Raw genomic sequence first — 9,430 nt, forward strand, 5'->3', positions numbered from 1 at the left:
AGCCAAATAAATATATAATTTTTTTTTTTTTTAAATCCAGCTGAAAAAAAAAAAAAATCCAGCTGTCCTTCTTTCCTTATGTTTCATTCTTGCTGTTACTAGGGGGACTTGGGTGAGGGCGGGGACAAGGGGGTGACATTTGATTGGTTAGTGGTTTGAAGCCATATTCTGATTGGCTGGTGGCTTGCGTATTATTTTGTGGAATAAAATCCCTGCTACCTCTTGCAGTTTGTACCATTCTAAACAACAGGATCTAGAGGCAGATTATCTGCTATTGGACCTCTTAAGATTTGGGATGGATAGTGTCTAGGCTCAGGGTAACCTGGTCATATATAACCTGGGCAGTGTGAGTACTTCCTTCCCTTCTTATCACCATGGAGTCACGCTTTCATTTTATCCTAAAAATAAACTCCATAGGTGTTAATAAGTAATCTCAATTGCATGTGGTCAGTCCTTCATTCCCAGTGGGTCTGCACAGTTTAGGAGAGCCTGTAACTTAAGAGCAGTTGACCGCTTACAGTTCTTTGGATGGTATCCATAGCAGCAGCTAAAACTTTAAAAGAAATATACTTGGAAAGATATTATGGAAGTCACAAAACAGACAAGAAGGCCATATAACTAGGTCTAGGAGCAGGAAAAAGCCAATCCAGGAGCTATTCTACTATCAAAGCTCTGGATGCTGTATGAAACAAAGTTAAACTCTTTTTTTTTTTTTTTTTCCTTTAGCCACTCAATGCCTTCTCAGATATAGGGGGTGGTGAGAGTGCTGCAGGAAGGGGAACCTGTTCCAGGGCTAAGAGTGGGCTCTTGTCTAACACTCGGAAATGAATTGTCTGAGGAGACACACGTGCTGACAAAACAAGACTTTATTGGGAAGGGGCACTCAGGTGGAGAGCAGGAGGGTAAGGGAACCTGGGAGGACTCTCTGCCACGTGGCTTGCAGTCTTGGGTTTTATGGGAATGGGGTTAGTTTTCGGGTTGTCTCTGGCCAATCATTCTGACTCAGGCTCCCTCCTGGTGGCTCGCGCAGTGCCAGGCCAAAATGGGTTCCAGCAAGGATTCTGGGAGGTTGGAAGGACATATGGATTGGCATCTCCTCTCTCCTTTTGACCTTTCCCGAATTCTTCCGGTTGGTGGTTGCTTACCAGGACCTCCTGTTTAAGATAACTCATGCAAGTGGTTACTACGTTGCCTGGCCAGGGCTGGCGGTTTCAGTCAGTGTTTCCCTAACAAGAGGAAGGATTCTCCAGTTCTCCCCTTCAACATCTATAGTGAAAAGGCTGGGCACTCTGATCTAAATCCTAATACAACTGCATATGATTTGAGTGTAACATGCCAAGAAAAAAGTCTGGGTACGGCTAGAAAGAAGGAGTGGATGTGAGCAAACAAAAGCAACAAATACCCACTCCCCTGGGGGAAGGGCCTCCATTTTCAGGCAAATGTATTCAAAGACCTGGGCATAAAAAGGAGATTAGCATTATGAATCAAATGCAAAAAGAATACCACCACAAAGATTTTGAGAGAGAATAAACAGAGGCTTTCTGAGCAAGGAAAAATTGGGAATGATTTTAAAATCAAAGAATAAATGTAATAATTAGGAAGTAGTCCAAGCTGCTATAGCAATGAGACACTGAAGTACAGTGGATTAAGCAAAACAAAAGTTCATTTTCACTCATAGAACAATTCAGAGGTAAGCAGTCCAAAGTTGTCATCTTCAACCTAAAGCTTCCATCTCTGGGTTCAAGGTGGCTGCTCTGGCTCCTGCCATCAAATCTGCATCTAGTCAGTAGGGAGGTAGAATGGGTTAGGGGAGCATACCTTTTTAAAAAAAAATTTTTTTTAATTAATTAATTAATTTATTTTTGGCCATGTCAGGTCTTAGCTGCGACACACAGGATCTTCGTTATGGTGCACAGTCTCTGTAGTTGTGGTGTGCGTGCTCAGCAGTTGCGGCTTGCGGACTTAGTTGCCCCCCAGCATATGTGATCTTAGTTCCCTGTCCAGGGGTCGAAGGCCCCCTGCAGTGCAAGCACGGAGTCTTAACCACTGGAGGGCCGGGGAAGTCCCAAGGAGCATGCCTTTTAAGGTCATAACCCAGAAGAGATACTTATCATTTTCAGTTACACCCTGTTGTCTACAACTTAAATGGTAGGCCATGCCTAACTGCAAGGAAGGCTGGGAAATAAAATTTCTACTTGGGCAACCCAAATAAAACTCATAAGACCTATTATTAAAGGAAGAAGGGAAGAGTGAATACTGGGACAACTGGTAATATCTGTTACACTGACAATGACAAGTTCTAATATGGCTGTGGAGCAACAGAAACTCCCATACTGTTTATGGGAGTACGAATGTGTACAGTACTTAAAGAATAATTTGAGAATATTTTATCGTCAATAATTTGAAGACATACAACGCCTTATGACACAATTTCACTTCTAAGTATATTATCTTGGATTACAAATACTTTTTTACATATGTACAAGGAGGCATGTAAAAGAATAAAGCTCGGTTTCTAATATTAAAAACTGCAAAAACTTAAATGATCATCTACACGAGCATGAATAAGCAAATTGTTTAATATTCACACAGTGAAATATCATACAGCAATTAAGGTGAGTGAACTAAAGCTAAAACTAACATGGATGAATCTCACAAACATAACTCAGAAAAAAAGATAAAGTTGCAAAAAACTATATACTGGATATATAGTCCAAAGAATTGAAAGCAGAAACGTGAACAGGTATTTGTACACCCATATTCATAGCAGTATTATTCACAATGGCCAAAAGGTGGAAGCATCCCAAGTGCCCCATCCACAGATGAATGGATAAACAAAATGTGGCTTATACATACAATGGAATATTATTCAACTTTAAAAGGAAGGAAATTCTGATACATGTTACAACATGAATTAATCTTGAACATTATGCTAAGTGAAATAAGCCAGTCACAAAAGGACAAATACTATATGATTCCACTTATATGAGGTAACTAGAGTAGTCGAATTCATGAAGACAAAAAATAGAATCAGGATTGATAGGGGTTGGGGGAAGGGAAGAATTGGAAGTTTTTGTTTAATGGGTACAGTTTCAGTTTTAGAAAACAAAAAAATTTGGAGTTGGACGGTGGTGATGGTTGTACAACAGTGTGAATGTACTTAATGCCACTGAACTGTACACTTGAAAATCGTTAGCATGGTGAATTTTATGTTATGTATATTCTACCACAAAAATTACTATATACAGCATGTTTTCATTTATAGGCAATTCAAAAGCATACACATTACAAACATATTGTTAAGGTATACAAGTAACGGGTAAAACTATAAAGTAAACCAAAAGGATGACAATTACAAAATCCGGGAGAGTGGTTACCTAAGAGGTGGGGTGGAGGTGAGAGAAGGAGGGAACGTAATCAGAGAGGATTATATAGAAAGTGTCAAAGTTATGGGTAATATTCCTTTTCTTAAATTAGGTTATATGTACAAGGGTGTTCATCTTAGTAATATTCTTTATCCCTTAAATATACTCTACGTATGTAATATTTTATAGTATCTGTATATGTTATACAGTATTTCATACAAAGGTATACATTTAAATACACATATCATATATACTTAATATAAATGTATGCTTTTGAATGTATGAAGTATTACATATTTTTACGTGGGAAAATTAAAGGAGAATTAAGAAACATTAAAGTGGGTTACTTGAGGAAAACTTCAAAAAACTAATGTTCAGAAACTCTCTCTAGGCTGAAACAGTTCCAACTTGTATAGTTCCACCTCAAACAACAGGTTTGTTTGAGAATGAGGTGTAGTGAATACTATTGTCTGCCTTCAGGACATCCATTTCCTTCTTTCTTCCTTCTTGATAAAATCCTAGTTTTGTTCAGGAGTCGACATCTCCCCTTACATATCCCATGTCACTGAGAAAAAGACGACTATCTTCAGCTCCAAGAGTAGGTCGCTGCAGTTAAAGTCAGTCATGCCCGTACCATTCCCTTGCCTTTTATTGGTTCAGAGATTCTGGCTTAACCTAATCAGCCTGTGGCATTTCTTTTTTATTTTGTTTTGTTTTGGCTTGGTTTTTTGGCCCTGCTGCGCAGCTTGTGGGATTTTAGTTCCCCGACCAGGGATTGAACCCTGGGCCCTCCGCTATGAGAGCGCAGAGTCCTAACCACTGGACCGCCAGGGAATTCCTTGCATGTGGCATTTCTTAGGCCATTCAAAGATTGGCATCTGTCCATAGTTGGCACAATCATGCTGACAAGCAGGATTTTTATTACATGGTTTGGGGAAGAGACCCTATTTCTCTCTAACCCGTACACTAACACTAACCCGTACCCTAACACGTACCCTAACCCTAACCCGTTGTCGTAACCTAACCTGTACCCTAAATCGTACCCATTCCCTAACCCTAACCCTAACCCGTACACTAAACCTAACCCGTACCCTAACCCTAACCCCAAACCTTACCCTAACCCGTACCCTAAACCTAACCCGTACACTAACACTAACCCGTACTCTAACACATAACCTAACCCTACCCCGTTGTCGTACCCTAACCTGTACCCTAACCCTAACCCGTACACTAAACCTAACCCGTACCCTAACCCTAACCCCAAACCTTACCCTAACCCGTACCCTAAACCTAACCCGTACACAAACACTAACCCATACTCTAACACATAACCTAACCCTAACCCGTTGTCGTACCCTAACCTGTACCCTAAACCGTACCGGTTCCCTAACCCTAACCCCTAAACCTAACCCTTACACTAACCCATACCCTAATCCTAACCTGTACCCTAACCCTAACCCGTTGTCATACCCTAAACCGTACCCATTCCCTAACCCTAACCCTTACACTAACCCGTACCCTAATCCTAACCCGTACACTAACACTAACCCGTACTCTAACACGTAACCTAACCCTAACCCGTTGTCGTACCCTAACCTGTACCCTAAACCGTACCCATTCCCTAACCCTAACCCTTACACTAACCCGTACCCTAATCCTAACCCGTACACTAACACTAACCTGTACCCTAACACGTACCCTAACCCTAACCCGTTGTCGTACCCTAACCTGTATATGAACAAGGAACATGTCGTTCCAACTGCTGTTTACAGCCAACTGGGGGCTTTGATGACAAAGCCAACAGAGGGGGAAGGTCAGAACTGAGAGATATGGAGCTTCAGCCCTGATAGTGCTGTTTATAGAGTTCACTACCTTTGAAACTCCTGTTATTTGAGATGTATTTCCTTACTGTTTAAGGTAGACTGAGTTAGGATTCCCGCTACTTGAACTGGAACCACCCTAACTGAAACCTGGAGGTACATTTTAAGGATACATAGAGAAACAGGAACCTCAGACACACAGTTGGGCCCCATGGAAGTTCAGGAACCCTACTTGTCACTACAAGAAGGGCTGAATATGTAGGTCTCACAGAGAGTGGAACGTAGCTCAGGAACTGGGTGGCCCTTAGGACCCAGTGTAGACCTGGCTGTCACTCCCTCAGCATTAGTAAGTTTTTGATCAGTTCTTATCCCAGGACTCTGCCATCTTGGTACTCTTGTTTCAGGTGCACCCCTGCTTTTCTTTATGTATGATTTCTTTTCTTTTTTTTTTTTTTTTTTTTTTGCGGTACACGGGCCTCTCACTGTTGCGGCCTCTCCCGTTGCGGAGCACAGGCTCCGGATGTGCAGGCTCAGCGGCCGTGGCTCACGGGCCCAGCCGCTCCGCGGCATGTGGGATCTTCCAGGACCGGGGCACGAACCCGTGTTCCCTGCATCGGCAGGCGGACTCTCAACCACTGAGCCACCAGGGAAGCCCGTATGTATGATTTCTAATCTTGCTATAGCTGTTCAACTCTTCATGTCTTGAGATCTAAATTCCCCAAAGAGAGGATCAATTTCCTAAAGACAGTCCATCTCATGAACCCCCTGCCAGTCTATAGATAAGATGTTTGTGGGTAAGATGCCCTACCCTTGACTCAATTAACAGTAGTCGAGGGACTTCCCTGGTGGCACAGTGGTTAAAAGAATCCGCCTGCCAGAACACTCTATGACATAAATCACAGCAGGATCCTTTTTGACCCACCTCCTAGAGAAATGGAAATAAAAATAAACAAATGGGACCTATGTATACGTAAATGTATATGTATAACTGATTCACTTTGTTATAAAGCAGAAACAAACACACCATTCTAAAGCAATTATACTCCAATAAAGATGTAAAAAAGAAAAATCCACTTGTAAAGGATTATTGAGATAGGCCTTCTCACACCCTGGTGGTAAAAGTATAAATTAATATAATTTATCTAGAATGCAACTTATTAACCTATGTCTGAGTTTTAAAAATATGTATTGTGACTTCAGGAACTTGAGCCTGTAAATATACTGTAAAATATAAACAAACACTTATGAAAATAGATGTATAGTTCACCATTATTTCTAGAAAAAATAGGAAATAATCTAAAATCTAACAATAGAAGAAATAGAAGAGTCTGCAATAATTAAGAGTTTCCATTTATTGAGTTTTCATAACATGTCCAATTTTGTTAAGGGCTTTGCAGATGTGATCTTATTTTGTCTTTATAATGACACAGGGAAGTAGGGACTCTTCACATTTTATATTTGAGAGATTTCTATCAGAGAGAGTAGGGACATAGTGGACATTACCAAACACACATGGTAAGGTTTGTATTCATGTGATTAAAAAGTGAATGTTCTTCAATACTACGTACTTCTTTCCCCTATAGTAATACTATGCATCCTTTTAAATGAGCTGTTCATTTTGTTGAATCACCACTGAATTGACCTAGAAATAATGCTGGTGAAGCGTAAATGTTATTTCATTAAAGTTTAGTCATTGATATCGAAAAAAAAAAAAAAAAGAATCCGCCTGCCAATGCAGAGTGCACAGGTTCAATCCCTGGTCAGGGAAACTGCAAGTTGCAGGATGCAGCCAAAAAAAAACTAAGTAAATAAACACCCTATACACTTCATTTAGGCATATCATTTGTTGATGTTTTGCTACATTCTCTCTCTCCCTCCCTCTTCTATCTATCTATCTATCTGTTTTTCCCCAATCCATTAAACAGTTACTTGAAGCTATTGTGACCCTTCACACCTAAACATTCAGCGGGTATTTCCTAGGAACAAAGCTATCCTTACATGCAACTACTATATACTATTCACTCTAAGGAAACTTAACATAAATACAATTACAATCGGCCCATTATTTAAATTTCCTCAATTGTCCCAATAATATCCTTTACAGTTTCTTTTTTTTGGTGTGTGTGTACACATTTAGTTTTATTGTAACAAAGTAACTCGTACACTTTTAACGTTTAAAACTGAACATCATCTTTCCTTTCCAGTGAAACAAAAAGAAAAATTTTAAACTAAACAGGAACAAAATTACAATAGAGAATGTCAATTGCAAATAAGATCCTACAGGTTCTGCTGATTCTCCCATCGAGTGGTAGGGCTCAAGTCATCATTAGGAGATAATTTTATTTTAAAAGTGTCATCTTAAATTGCAAGGATGTCCGTTAAACATCACAATTAAACATGCCAAAGGAGAAGCCATGTTGTCAAAATGCCCACTTAACCCACCCAAACATCTCAAACCCACCCTTTGCTGACCTTCTATAACCCCATTTTTTAAAGGTTTTTTTTCTTTTTTTAAACAAGAGAAAGTAGACAGATACATGTTGGTAAACGCTAACTGTCCATACTCACATAGAGACACAGTGTAATCTCTGAGCCCAATATACAGAGAAAGGAGGGAAAAAGCTAGAATTCTATGTATTACTACACAGGGGCCTAGCACCCTCCAGCTTCCAGCAGAGCTAAGGGAGCAGAAGGTTTTTCTTTTTTCCCACAGAGAATGGTGGTGTTGATTCCATAAAGTTTTTGTTGAGACAGGAAACGATAAAAATGAATTTGGAACAGAAAGGGGTAGAGCTTCTTTTCCCACTGAATTCTGCTCAAGGTATTTTCCCCCAAAATAAGTTGTGAGCCATGGTATAAAGGAGAAAAGAGACCTCAAAAACAGGGTGCCTGAACACAAGAGGAGGAGAAAAGAAAAAGACTGCAACTTGCTCCCAGAGACTGCAGAAAATTAAAAAAGGAAGGTTGGAATCCATCAGTGTTCCATTAGTCATCTTCTCCATCTTTCTCTCCTCCCTCCCCCTCATCATCATCTTCATCTTCTTCACCTTCATCCGCACCCCCTTCTTCATCAGTATCTTCCAATCCTTCTTCCTCTTCATCATCATCTTCTTCTCCTTCCCCTTCCTCATCATCCACGTCTAGAACCAAGTAGTACTGTAATGGATTTGGCCAAATATCATCTTTGATGACCTCTCCTAACTCATCTGCACCTGCATCAGAATGATCAGTAAACCAGGTGAAGCAGCTTTCTGGTTCCTCATGCTGTCTCTTCCTGCTGGCTTTATTCTACGTTTGATTTGAACATTTTGTCAAATCCTTTCTGGATTTCCATTTGAGTGGACTTTGAAGATGGATCACCACTCTCATTCAGATGAAGTTCTTTGGAGAGAACTTTATTTTCGAAGTCAGGGTTTTCATCAAAATAAAAATCTATTCTGTAACCTGAGTTAGTATCTTCAAATTCTGTCACTTCACTCTTGTCAAATAATGCAGCGCCTCTTCATCCTCCTCCCCAAGCAGTGCAGACACTTGCGGATGGGTAACAAATGTTACCCCAAAATTTGGGATTTTGGCCATCAATTCCGACCTCTTCTGAAAAAATGGTTGGCGGAGTTTGTTCTATTTCTGTTCTACTTTCAACATCTCCTCACTGGCTTGTTCGTTAAGTCTGTCTGTTTCATTTTGTACTTCATCAATGTGTTCAATTGCTTCTTGCTGTTCCTTTTCTTCGTTGGTCAAGTTCGGAGAAGCAGACGTTTCCTCTGGCCTGGAGGCAGGAGTCAGTCTCGGTTTCTTTGGTTTCTTTGCTTGGGGTGGAAGTGAAGAGTGGTGTTTGGGGGCCATGCTGGGAGAAAAGCCAAGAATCCACCCAAGGGAAGACGATCGTACCAGGAGCTCTGAGAACTCTACAGTTTCCTATTTTTTTAATTCAGGGTACAATCAAGGATCACACATTGCATTTAGTTTTCATGCCTAGTGTCCTTTAATATAAAAACAGTTCTGTAGCCTTTTTTTTTCTTTCATGACATTGACATTTTTTAAGACTCCAAACCGACTGTTTTGCAGAATGTCCCTAATCTTTGGATTTCAGTTTCCTCATAATTAGATTTAGTTTTTTTTTAATTTGGGGGGACAAAAATACTACATAGTTAATGTATCCTTATATACCCCACACCATGATGTACATTATGTCAGTTTGTCCCATCAGTAGTGACATCAAGTTTGATCACTTGGGTAAGGAAG

At 40.3% G+C, this 9,430-nt stretch overlaps 1 pseudogene; it reads right to left on the reverse strand.

The window, feature by feature from the left end:
• Positions 1-8,170: 8,170 nt before the first annotated feature.
• On the reverse strand, positions 8,171-9,031 carry LOC112394905 (protein SET-like; annotated as a pseudogene).
• Positions 9,032-9,430: the final 399 nt, after the last annotated feature.

This window comes from Neophocaena asiaeorientalis, unplaced genomic scaffold (assembly GCF_003031525.2).
Source record: "Neophocaena asiaeorientalis asiaeorientalis breed wild unplaced genomic scaffold, Neophocaena_asiaeorientalis_V1.1 scaffold49, whole genome shotgun sequence".
NCBI classification, from domain to species: Eukaryota; Metazoa; Chordata; class Mammalia; order Artiodactyla; family Phocoenidae; genus Neophocaena; species Neophocaena asiaeorientalis.